Source organism: Zalophus californianus, chromosome 4 (assembly GCF_009762305.2).
Source record: "Zalophus californianus isolate mZalCal1 chromosome 4, mZalCal1.pri.v2, whole genome shotgun sequence".
In the NCBI taxonomy this organism is placed as follows: Eukaryota; Metazoa; Chordata; class Mammalia; order Carnivora; family Otariidae; genus Zalophus; species Zalophus californianus.
The window spans coordinates 167,599,465-167,612,749 of record NC_045598.1 but is presented as its reverse complement, the minus strand read 5'-3'; the positions used below and the strand labels follow the sequence as shown (position 1 = coordinate 167,612,749).

Here is a 13,285-nt window from a genome sequence, read left to right as displayed (position 1 = left end):
AATTGAAAAAGAAAGGAATATATAATACAGCTTATTTCTCCACATTTCTCTCCTTCTTCAGACTCAATCCAAGACAGCACTATTCTTTAATGTTTTCTGAAACCACTGTTGTTGATTTATTTGCTTAACATAGCTTGGTCTTCAAAAAGGGAAAAAAAGTCAAGAAAGGGATTAAGTTTTGGGGCATTGGTTTTTTTTGTTTGTTTGTTTTGTTTTGTTTTTCCCCTTTACATGATACAAAGCATATGTGGAAAATGTTTTCATCATCTGAAATCTTTTGCTCTATATTATCAACCGAATGTTATGCTTGTGTTACTCTGAAATTCATGTGTTGGAGCTCTAACCCCCAATCTGGTGGTACTTGGAAATGGGGCTTTGGGGAGGTAATTAGGGTTTGATATAGTCAGGAGGGCGGGGCCCTGGTCTAATGACATTAGCAACCTTAGAAGAAGAGACACAAGAGAACTTGCTCTCTGTTCAAGTGCATATAAAGGACAGGTATGTATGCACATGGCAAAAGGCAGCTGTCTCCAAGCCCAGAAGAGAGACCTCACCAGAAACTGTGCTCCACTAGGACTTTAATCTTGGACTTTCAGCCTCCAGAACTGTGAGAAAATAAGTTCTCTTGTTTAAGCCACTCAGTCTGTGATATACTTCATGACAGCCTGAGCAGACTAAGATAAGATACCATGTTCAAGGGTGCCTCGGTGGCTCAGTCAGTTCAGCAACCGACTCTTGATTTCGGCTTAGGTCATGATCTCAGGGTCCTGAGATCGAGCCCCGAGTTGGGCTCCGTGCTCAGTGCGGAGTCTGCTGCTTGAGTATTCTCTCTCTCTCTCTCCCTCTCCTTCTGTCACTCCCCCACTTGCTCTCTCATGCTCTCTCTCAAATAAAAAATAAATCTTGAAAAAAAAGATACCATGTTCAGAGGGAATTTAAAGTGAAAATGCCATTTAAATTGACAAAAGAATGTAACTCCTTTTGATATTTAATAAAAAAAGAAGTAGGTGCATAATTTATAGGAAACGCTTAGGTGTTTTAACCTAATTGTGTAAGCATTATACCCTTCTGATGATGTGAACAGTTAAAATATTTAATTTTAACTCATTCATTGTCTTTCAGCAGTAGGCTTTCAAGGAAAAAAAAAAGACAAGTGAGATAGGAACATTGGGCCCTAAAAATCTGGTCATGTTCAGAGTTAGAACGTTCATATAGGTATTTCATAAGCAACATTACAGATAGGTTTTAATAATTGGCAACCTTCCAGGTATTGGGACTCATATTCCTCTGACCTCTATTCACAAGGGGGTGGGGAGGTGTGTGGAAGGTACACTTATAAAGTATGGTGGACAGCCTAGAAGATAGCCTCACAGCTTAACACTATAAATCTTCCATTTTGAGCTATTAACAAGCCACAAAAAGGTATATCAAGCTAGAATTTTCTCTCCTATGCCAGCACTCACCAGTGTTGCTCCAGTGGAAAATTTTGGATCATCCAGAAACTGAAGGGCAATTCCATCTCCTCCCTAGACCTACACTTGTTTTAGAAACGTTGGACCCATTGTAGCTATTTTCAAAAGAAAATCATGGTACAAACATGTATTATCCAGGGTCTGATTTTCTAATCTGTGGATTCTTTTGTATACTTGGTGATTCTTCAGTATTTTTCCCTCAGAAATTCTCGACCTCTTTAGTTCGGTGACCCCAACTGCTTTCTCCTTGGCTTTTCACAGGCGTGCCTTATCTCAGATTTCATCATTCCTTACAACGACCAAGACTTCAGAAACCCCCATCTTTGACTACAATTTCCTGTTTTTTTTCTTTTACCTGTTGGGATTCTTCAATCTTTCTGGAACTTTAGTCTCCACATCAGTGGAGGGCTTCATCTCTTGCTGGGCCTCGATTTGCGTTTAGCAATCTTTTTACTGGTCTTTATTTGACTGCCTATGATACTCCTCACAGACAAGGTTCTTCACTTTTCTCTACCCTTCTCAGTTATCTGAACCTCTCTCATTCCTTGGAAATAATGTCTTTTATTTTACTAACAGTGGTTCTTCAGCTTCATCTCATCCCTGATAGGAAAAGGAGCTCTCCACCTCCCTTCTCAGCTGACCTGCTCTAATCCCTTGGTCTATTCTCTCCTGATGTTGTCATCAGTTTTTCCTTGGCAGTCTTCCTTTCTTCCTCTGCATAAAAATGTATAAAATTATCCCCTACCGTATGGACATTTTTCTCTGAACTTTTTTTTGTTTGTTTGTTTTTACTTTGATTTTTCTTCAGGCTTCAGTCTCTCTCTTTCTGAGAGATGTCTGGAGCTGAAAGTTTCCTGAAAGCTTAGTATCATAGCAAATGACTTCAGCAAGGCCTATATAACCCACAAGTTACATGAACTGGCTGGTCAATTGGCTGACCCTACTTAAACACCAGTGGTACAAGAATACCTTAGATATTTAATAATGGCAGTGAGTTAGGAAGTGGGCAGTCTAAAGTTTCTGAGACATCTTCTTTAGGGGCATCTGGCTGGTTCAGTCACTAAAGCATGTGACTCTTGATCTCAGGGTGTGAGTTCAAGCCCCATGTTTGTGGGCATACAGCTTCCTTAAAAAAAAAAAAAAGAAAGATAGATAGATCTTCAAATATTTCAATCTACATGGTCTTTTCTTTCTCTGAATTTCTTGGGCACCTTTATCATTCACTCTAGTCGCTATCTTTTGTTAATTTATAAAATTAATAAACCGCAAGTTCTTTAGGCACTTATTTGTTTTAATATGAAAATTAATTGCATATTCTTTAGGGCAGTTGGCATGCTTAATAAATGAGTTATGTTTTTAATGTAGTTACTATCTTTATCTTGATACCACTCATGTTTTCACATTGATGTGCACACATATGCAAGTTTGATAAGCATGGATCACTCCAATTCACTTCCTCACTTACTGAGGACCACACAACTAGCTTGTTTCCTCATACTAGTTAAATGCTCTTTCTATACCAACTGCCTGCAATTTTCATGCCTAATTTTTCTCAAGCAAACTACGCGTTCTCCCGTAACTGGATTTTGTCTTTATTTCTTCTTACGTTCTCTGGAAGATCCAGCACAATGCTAGACATGGAGTTAACACTTGGTGATATATGTCATGATCTCTAGAAAATATCTAAAAACAAAGTCAGGTGAAATAAACATTGCTACATTTTTTTTAAGGTTTTTATTTGTTTGAGAGAGAGAGAATGAATGGGGGTGGGAGGAGCAGAAGGAGAGGGAGAAGCAGACTCCCTGCTGAGCTGGGAGCCCCATGCGGGGCTCCATCCCAGGACCCTGGGATCATGACCTGAGCTGAAGGCAGATACTTAACCAACTGAGCCACCCGGGGTCCCAACATTGCTGCATTCTTTGTGATGGAATAGTATGTTGATATTAAACGTCAGGTTTTCAAGGAATAAAGAAAGACAGGAAATGGTCAGGTAATGAAATTTACTGAAAAGAGAAGGCCTCAAGAACTAGTAGCAGGAAGAATTTTTTTATCATTAAGTTCTCCAGATTAGGGGGAAAATACAGGAGCCAGATAAGTAACCTCAGCTTCTCCTTATTTCTCTTTACCCTTTGCCCTCATAGATTTGAATGCCCATTTAAGTGTCTATGCTGATGTAATTTTTCAAAGATCTCCTGTGCAGAAAACATCTTTATATCTCCGTGACAGTTGCTATTAGAGGTCTAGTGTTGTGTGCTGCGCATAATGGGGGAACTGTGCTTTCTTCAGTCTGGTTTACCAGATGCTGGTAACTAGTGTTATCAGATAACTACTTGGCATTGACCTTTTAGTTTCTATTGTCTTGGTCAACATTATAGATACTGTTTGCACAAAAATAAATACATCGAAGACTCTGTAATGGAATACAGATTTTATACTGTGAAAACACCTTGTAGATGATTCTACTCTCACTCACATGCATAGGGTGCAAAATGGGCGTGAAATCTTTCTGTGAAATAAGCTTTCTATTCTTATGCAGGGGAGGTAGTTGTAGATGTTTCCTGCATGCAGATGTGGAAATCACCTGTCTGGTGAGGATGCTTATTTTCTTTCATATAAGATAACTGCTTAGGACATCTCTTTCCTCTTCACCAATTTGTAGATCATGACTTTCAGTCTACATATTGTATATGTAATGGTGATTTTAAAATCTTACTCAGATCAGCTCATTTAAAGCCACAGTAAAACTTTGTGCAGGTGTTTGAAAGTATACTCTTCGGTTTCACATGTTGCTCACCTGACATCTGTGGCTAGCTAGACTCACCTCATGTGCACCATTTCTGCACTTTCCCTACTAGAAACTTCAGTTGTTATGTATTTCCTGCTCATTCTTGCCTTATAGTCAGTCAGGTGACATATCTTCTTTATGCCAGTCTTTCATATCCATTGCTCTTTTTTTTAATTCCCTGTGTCACTGCCCCAACTTGGTTCTTAATCATCTTCTTCCTACCAAATAACATAGACTGCTCAGTGGTTTAACTTAACCAGTGATACTGTTCTTAATTCTACTTATTTGCATAAGATTTTTGACTGTCACCATTCTGTATGTTGATTAGTGTTCCTAATATTTACCTGTCCTATGTTATGGGATTCTATTCTAATTCCATTCAAGTCCTATTTTGAAATAGCTTCTCCAAGAGCCATAAATAAACAACTCAGTATATCACCTTTATATACTGTGTGTTATACCATCTCTACAATTGAATAGCATTATATAGAAAGTTCTAGATGACTTTTATAAAGATTAAAGTGCTTAATGGTTAAAGACCTCCCTAATAGATGTACCACTGTTTATCCACTGGGTTAGTTTTGAATTTTGTTTTTTTATTTATCATTTATCCCTTAGGATTTTGGCACCATTCTGCAGATATCCTAGGAATATTGAAGTGAGGTCACGAGTGTTTTAATCTTTGCTTTTATTTAAATTCAGTTAGCCAACATATAGTACATCATTAGTTTCAGATGTAGAGTTCAGTGATCATCACTTGTATATAACACCCAGTGCTCATCACATCATGTGCCCTCCTTAATGCCCATCACCTAGTTACCCCATCTACCCACCCATTCCCCAAGAGCGTTTTAATCTTTATTTTCATTTAAAAATGAAAGTTGGTTTTGCTTTCGTATATTGTTGGACTCTCCTGGTTGTAACCCTGACACTCTTACTTCCAAGTTAGGTACCGTTTCTCAGAGTGTTGTGAAGATTGAGAGACTATGTATAAAACTAACTTTAATACAGTGTCTGGTGAGGCTAAGTGCTCAATACATATTAGTTGTTTGTTGTAATCTATTTCCTATTTTAAAGAGGTATACATTAGTGTAAAAAAGATTAATATAACAAATATTGTCACTTGAATTCTTCAGTCAGCTTTGCAACTGGTTTTAAAGTTTAGTAAATAGTTAGCTTTGAGCTTTACTTTTCCTAGAAAAGGGCATATCTGTCTTTTATGTTACCTATTTAGTTATTTACTTTTTTTGTGCAACACTTGCTTCTGAGTGCTAAAAGGAGAAAGAAGATGAATAAAGAGAACAGGCAAATTTAAAACTATTCGGCGTATACCAAGTTATTTAATTATGCTTTGATATTTTCCAGTTTTACCTATCCATTGAAATCTAAGATGGCTTTAAACAAGATTGTCTTTATTTCCTGGTAAAAGAATAGGAAGCTTTGGGTGCTTCAGTCAGATTCTGACATTTTGATAATGGGTAACAGTGACCATTTGATTTTTATGTAGAGGGAATGGTTTATCTCAACTCTCTTAGCTCAAAGGAGGTAATGTCAGCTGAAATAAAATACCAGAATGGCTTCTTTTTATTAATGCTCAATTATCTTGAGCATTTGGGAGGTAAATATCTCCGCATCTATTAACTGCATTTTTTTTAAAAGTTGACTTTCGTCTTTGGACCGTTTTCAAGTGAAGGTGTAATTGGCTAGTGAAAGGGACCTTTACCTCACATATTTTCAGTTTTATTATAAATTGCCCATTAGTGCATTAAAAACGAAGTGAAGGAATGGAATTTTAACTGTTCTTTTATTCTCTTTGTTCCAAGCCTGTCACTGAATTTTTCTTTCTTTCTTTCTTTTTCTTTCTTTCTTTTTCTCTTTCTTTCTTTCTTTCTTTCTTTTCTTTCTTTCTTTCTTTCTTTCTTTCTCTCTCTCTCTCTCTCTCTCTCTCTCTCTCTCTTTCTTTCTTTCTTTCTTTCTTTCTTTTTTTTAATGTAAGAACTCAGCGTGAAAAGACGTAGAAAAATTGAATGCGTTACTGGTTAGATTGCCAGAAAAAGTGTACCCCTTAAACATTCATTTTTCTCATTTCAACAGCGCCCAAAGCCTCGCACATATTTGGACTTAAGTTATTTGACCTTGTATGTGTGATATAATTTTGCATGTTAAAAAAAAGAGATGGAGATGTACTTACCTAGATGATGTCATTCTTGTGGAGAGCACACATTTTCTTGGGATATTGGAGACTGGGGAATAAAGATTTAAGTGACTGCTAAAAATTAATAAGAAGGCTGAAGTCAGAATGAAAAAAAATGGCCTTGGGTTGAAATCTCTGTTTATATCATTTATATAATCAACACCTTCTCATCAAATTCTTGAACCCATGAGTAATGAAAATTTGAATGTATTATGAAACCTGATATCCCCTGGAATACTTGGATACAAAATGCACAGTCTGCTTATATTCCCAAAAGGTGCTGGACCCCTGGGAGAGACAGATAATACACACACTTTGGAGATTGGTAGGTAGCTGGAAAAATTTGTAGAAGGAAGCCTCATACCAGTATCTCTCTCCTATGAATTAGACCATTCAGATTCTTTTTACTAAAAATTCCTTGGTAGAAGACCAAATTTGAGTTATTGTTCAAAATTGGGCTACTGGGCAGTGTTTCAAGGGTCAGTTTTGCAATTAATCCTTATGTGACTAGCTAATTTATTGCTAGTAGAAACAAATAGTCTGGTTCTTTGCCACATAATTTAAGGCAGGGCAATCTGGGGATTCCTTTTCTAATGTAGTAGAACTAATGTTTTGTCTTTAGCACATAGTTTATTGCCTTCTCCTAAGCGAGGCATGAATTTGTGATTTTTAATTGTGATTTCATTGTTTTTTTCATTTCTAGTACTTAGGCATCTTTTCCCTCCTCTCTTTCACTCTCTCAGAATTAACTCTGTTAACCCCCTTTGTAACTCTCTTGTCTTTGTCTAAATTATAGAAGTAGTATATCACTGGAAAATGGAACAAAAAGAAAACAAATTGAGAATATTTAAAGATAATAACACTGCCACTTTTTTCTGTTACCTGCTATTTCAAACATCTTCAGGCTATAAAAAAAATAGATCCAAACAGGGTCTGTGATAGCATTACCAGTATCAACTAAATGACCCAGTAATTTCTTGAGTACTTAACATATTTCCATTTTAACCTGATTTAATCTGATACTGTTTTCTGACCTGGGTGCCAGTTGTAAAATCTTTTCAAGTGGTTTTCTGCCCTACATTATTTTTCAGTATACATGTTGCCAGTGGCATCGTAACAATTTTAGGTGAAGAGATAGTTGTCTTTGTCTTTAAAGTGTCTATTAATCATACCAAACAAATGAAGTTTTATTTAGATTTCCATCACTATAAACCCCTCTAAATGTCAGTATCTTTGGGCTCTCTCTGTACTTTCCAATAGAACTTACTGTGATGTTGCAAATTTTCTAAAAATCGGGGCTACCCAAATTTGGGTAGTCACATGTGGCTATCTTAGACTTGTAAGGTGGCTACTGCTGTTGAAGAATGCAATTTTTAGTTATATTTCATTTTAATTATATAAAATTTAAATAGCCACATATGGTTACCATACTGGAGAGCACAACTCTAAAAAATTGGTTTTTATTATCTCTGTAATATGTGTCAGTGCTGTTGAATTAATCACATACTTTGATCTCACGTTAAAACAAGATAAATTTATGAGATCTAATCTCATTTAGTCTTAGACTAATCCACATTTCAAAATCTTTTAATTACTGAGAAACAAGGCACTTAGGCTGCTTATTGATGTGTTACACCTATGATATTTGGATCCTAATGTAGTTCAAAAATTCAAAATTCTTCTTTCCCATAATACCATTTACCCTTGCTTTTCCCGCCGCCTGTGAGATCTTGCTACATCAATAATCTCCCTCTGTTGCATCTTCATTTTCTCCTTTCTTACTTGGCTTATTACTCACCTACCGGCATGAAACCTCTCCTCTTCTCCTAATACCTTAATAAGACCATGGTATTCAAAGGGGACCATAAGTTCCATGAGAGGAGGGACTGTGGGTGTGTCAAGGGCCCAGAGTTTAGCATAATAGATGGATCATTGCAAGAGTTCAGTTCTCCTTGTGAATGAACAGATGTTTTCCCCTCCCAGCCCTCTCTAACCCAGTGTGGTATAAAGACATAGCTTTGAACTCACCTTCAGAGAGCTTAACTGTACTGAATTTTATTCTCCATACATAAAAACAAAGAAAGTAATTTCTATTCATAAAGTTGAACTGTAAATAACAAAGGGAAAAATAGACTAATATATTGTAATTCCCTATAATGGGCTAAAGAACAAACTGTAAAATGTGGCAACTAGTCATCTTATATTCGTTGAATAAATGAATGACTTTCACAGATGTTACTGTTGGTATTCATCTATGAAGCTCAGGTGGAGTAAATTACAATGTTTAATGGTCAACTCTCACAGTCTCTCCTGTGTATTTATAGAAATAACAAATTATTGTTGAATTTTAAAAATCATTACCATATTTATTAAATTATTTTAATCTTGAGCAAGGTGAGATTGATACATAACATAATAGGTCAAAATCCACAGCCCAGGTGTTTGGCATCAGGGTTTTGAAAATAACAGTGAAGACAACATAAAAGGAATAATTGTTGCTGTTACATCATTTTTCTGCATTCAGAGTCTTTGATTCAGCCCACTGTCCCAGTGAAAGCTATAGGTTTCAGGAATCTATCACAGAATAAGACTGAATGGTTGTTACTATTATACCTATAAACCCATAAAATGTATTTCTGTTGTCTTTTTCTGTTACCTGTCCCACCACCACCATTTTATAAGGAGGAAATATCTTCTGTGGTGGCTTAAATGGGCTGCCCTTATGAGCATAAACGTCACAATGGATATGGGAATACTGTGTGAGTCCGTTGGAATAGTATAGATTCTGCATTCTTGGTTTCTTCATAATGTAGACAAATCCTTCTATATCTGAGCTTAGAAGTCAATTATAATTGTACCTGAATTCAATTTGTAGGGCATTGAGTTAATAATGTTTTCTCTCATAGGCTTTCCATGCTTTATGGGAAAGTTTGACTACATACCGCCCCATGTGTACATAAGGAGAACTGATCTGATTTCATTGAATCCAGAATATAACAAAACCTAACCGGAAGATTGTCTTTAATACTCAGTTTCTGGTAAAATGGAACGATTTAATGCTCAGATAAAATGCATCAGATGCTTTCCAAAAAGTTTGAGTACATTTTTATCTGATAGACGAGCTTCTATTTATTGGCAAAAAACAACCTTTAAAGGACGGGATTGTTTGAACTTATGACTCCTTCATAAGCAACCATAGTAATATCTTTATAAAGGTTAGAGAAATTCTAAATTTTAGAATGGACTTATAACCACTATGATAAAGTTAGTTAAAGCTATGACTCAACTTTGATCACTGGTTGAGGGAATCAAATTTTGTTGACCAATATTAGGGTGGTTATTGGGTGCTCAGTTAATTACGTTTGTACACCAATTTTAAACATGTGAGCCACATTTTAGTGTCATTTATATTATTTTAGAAACTTCTATTCTTTGTTTATTTACTACAGATTTGTATTTGAGAGGAAGAGTTGATACTAACACAAAAGGCATGTGCCTTTTCTAATTTTGTTCTTAGAAATATGAAGAAAATGCAACCAAAACAGATGTTAGGATTATGTGAACTTTGTTGTATGAAACAATTCAGTAGTCTGTCTGTAGATGCCAGTTATTGCTAAATAGACAATAAAATGACCTACTTAAAGCCAAATCTTCTCTTAACGTACATATTTCATAACTATATGGGCAGATAAAATAAATTCTTATGCACTTACTGATTATTTAAAAAATCTAATCATGGTAACAATTCAATAAATCCAATTATGGATAGTTTTCTTAAGAAGTTTGAATAAAAAGAATTTTCTGAATGTAGAGTTTTTATGAAAATATTATTATATAAAGAGTCCTAATAAATGCATTGTTCCTTTTTTTCCCCCATGGAGGATGGACCATTCTTGAAAAAATTTCAGAAAGAGAATTGAAAGTTCTTTTATGGATCTTGAATTTGGCAATAACCTTTTTAACCTTCCAGTGCCAGCAATTCATTATAGTTCCAACTGATTTGAGTAACATTTCTGATAGCTCATTAGTAAGCTGGAAATAAAGCTTCCTCATGTACTAGCTAAACCTTAACTGGAGACTTATCTCTATACCAGCAGATAACATTATTATGATTCTCTTTCAGGTAGCCTTTTTTTTTTTTTTAGGTTGGCTTTGTCATGTATTAAAGCCCTGATCTTTAGAGAAACATCTGGATATTCAGAATGGAATTTTATAGATAGATCAGGCCTTTCAAACTAGAGTTTGCATAAAGTTTGGGACAACTTTCCAGGTGGTATGCACAGACAGTTATAAGGGAATCAATTTCAAGATACTATGTATGCTTATATAGTCGCTCTAGGAAGAGGCATAACCCTCACATGCCTCCTTCAATTTATCAAAACATCTGAAACTGTTAAGCTTCCTGCCTTTCCCTGTCCTTTACATTTTCGTATATATTTCTGTTAGGAGTAAAACTTGCATATTTGGGGCTGTGTTGGAATTCTCTTGAGTATGATCTTTTTCTCCCCTAAACTTAAGGATCAAATCTTAGAAAAGTAAAGTCAAAAAGGTATCAGAGAGGATTTGGGTAAATAAACTAGAATCAAGGTGCTTGAAAAACAATAGCGTGGCTACCTGTTGATCCAAATGACATTAAAATTTTTGAATAAACTCAGAAGTAACTTAATTGAAGAACCATCAATCTTTGAGAATCAAGGGCATGCCAAAGAAAGCTCAACCCATAGAAATTTATTCTGGTGAGCAGAATCCCTGCTATCTGGATTTATTACACTGAAGGTAAAAAATAACCTTTTTCTAACCTTTGTTCAGAACAGACTAAAATGCTCTATATCCTTCTAGCAGAGATTAAAAATATATCTAATTTTGTATTAATATGATATATGGTAGCAAAGGATTCACAGGTTTCCTTTTGTTTTATATTATTTTATGTGTAAGTCAGCTTACCAAAATTTAACATATTTTATTACTTTTTACTTTTGTTATTTGCCGGTATTAGTAAACCAGCTCAAACAACATTTACTTCCCTCCACTCTTGTACAGTTTATTGCACCCACTCAAGTTGTATCTTTCACTATACTTTGTCATATGGAACCAGACCCTTCACTTTGAAAACCACTTTCTTCTTTTTATTTCCATTGATATAAACAAAGACCATATTCTCTTACTTGCTATACAGTTACTTTTCTGCCCCTCTTGCTTATAGAAAGTCTCAGATCACCCATATTAACTATAATGTTTAATCAAATGAAGTCATTTCTCTTTCACAGAGAGAGCTAAGAAAGGTAGATATTTGAGATGTGTTTGTCATTCACAATCATTTTCTCAGATTTGCAGATCTCGTACAAGCCATCCCAGGCCCCTACAGCCACACACATTGATTTTACCCTTTTTTAAAGCGGGAAAAATGAATAGATTATAATGATCCAAAGATACAGCAACACTGTAATTGTGATAGACTGGTGAACAGTTTATTAATACCATATCTTACTTAGAAATTCCACTATCTAGGGGCGCCTGCGTGGCTCAGTCATTAAGCGTCTGCCTTTGGCTCAGGTCATGTTCCTGGGATCCTGGGATCAAGCCCCGTATCTGGCTCCCTGCTCGGCAGGAAGCCTGCTTCTCCCTCTCCCACTCCCCCTGCTTGTGTTCCCTCTCTCCCTGTGTCTCTCTCTGTCAAATAAATAAATCTTAAAAAGAAAAGGAAAAAGAAATTCAACAATCTAAAGATAACTCACCAATGCACTTATGTTTAGTGAACTACAGAATGTAATTATTGCTGATATAAAAACATTTTAATGAGACACATAATTTTATGTTTTTTATAATCCTGGACATAATTTTGGAGAAATGTTAGCAGTAAACCTTTGTAAGAAGTTTAGAAGGTTTATGGGACACCTGGGTGGCTCAGTTGGTTAAGCGACTGCCTTCAGCCCAGGTCATGATCCCAGGATCCTGGGATTGAGTCCCACATCGGGCTCCTTGCTCAGAAGGGAGCCTGCTTCTCCCTCTCTCTCCCTCTGCTTGTGCTCTCTCTGTCAAATAAATAAAATCTTTAAAAAAAATAAAGAAGTTTAGGAGGTTTCTATTAACTAGTCTTTTCATTAGGACAAAAAATGTAAATGTTATAAGAAACAAAGCATGAGCTTGGATTATAGCTGACCATCAAGAAAATCAGAGAAAGATAAGTAGTTTCTTCAAACCAAAATGATCACAAAAGTTACAGTAATCCAAAGATGTACCTCAGTTATATAAACCTAGATATATCTTCATATATAAACATGCTGTAAGCTAGCAAATTCGCTAAGTATTACAATTTTGTTTTCTTAAAGTACTAGCTCATTTAAATTTCAGAAATTCATTTTATTTTCTTGGAATGTGGGACTTTTAGAATGAATGTGATTATAAATCTCAGAAACAATCATAGTACAACTCATTTAACTTAGGCATTATCATATAATTTATTAATACACACTGGATATAGGAAAGCATTTTGAATTTAAAAGTCCCTTGTCAATTAGAGAAATGCAGAAGCACAGAGGACTTTTAGCTTCAATTTTTCAATCTCAGCCATGGGTCAAGAGGAAATAAACATGAAACTCATTGGTTGGAAGCTGAAATTTTCGTTGTTCTCTTTTCCGTGGGTATGTAATGTGTTCTTGCACAAACAACATGAAAGATTAACAAAACAATTTATGTTGTCCCCCACCCAATAGAGAATAGAACCTCAGTAGTTAAAGATCATCAAATGATCCATCATAGGATTCCCTATCATTGGTGTCGCCAATGGGAAATAACTTCTTTGCTCTGTGGACAACAGAACCAAAAACAAATAAT

At 35.6% G+C, this 13,285-nt stretch overlaps 1 protein-coding gene across 10 annotated transcripts in view; it reads left to right on the top strand.

Moving 5' to 3' along the window:
* TRPS1 (transcriptional repressor GATA binding 1) overlaps positions 1–13,285 on the top strand; it is a 253,371-nt gene that overhangs the window by 133,441 nt on the left and 106,645 nt on the right. The window lies entirely within an intron of this gene.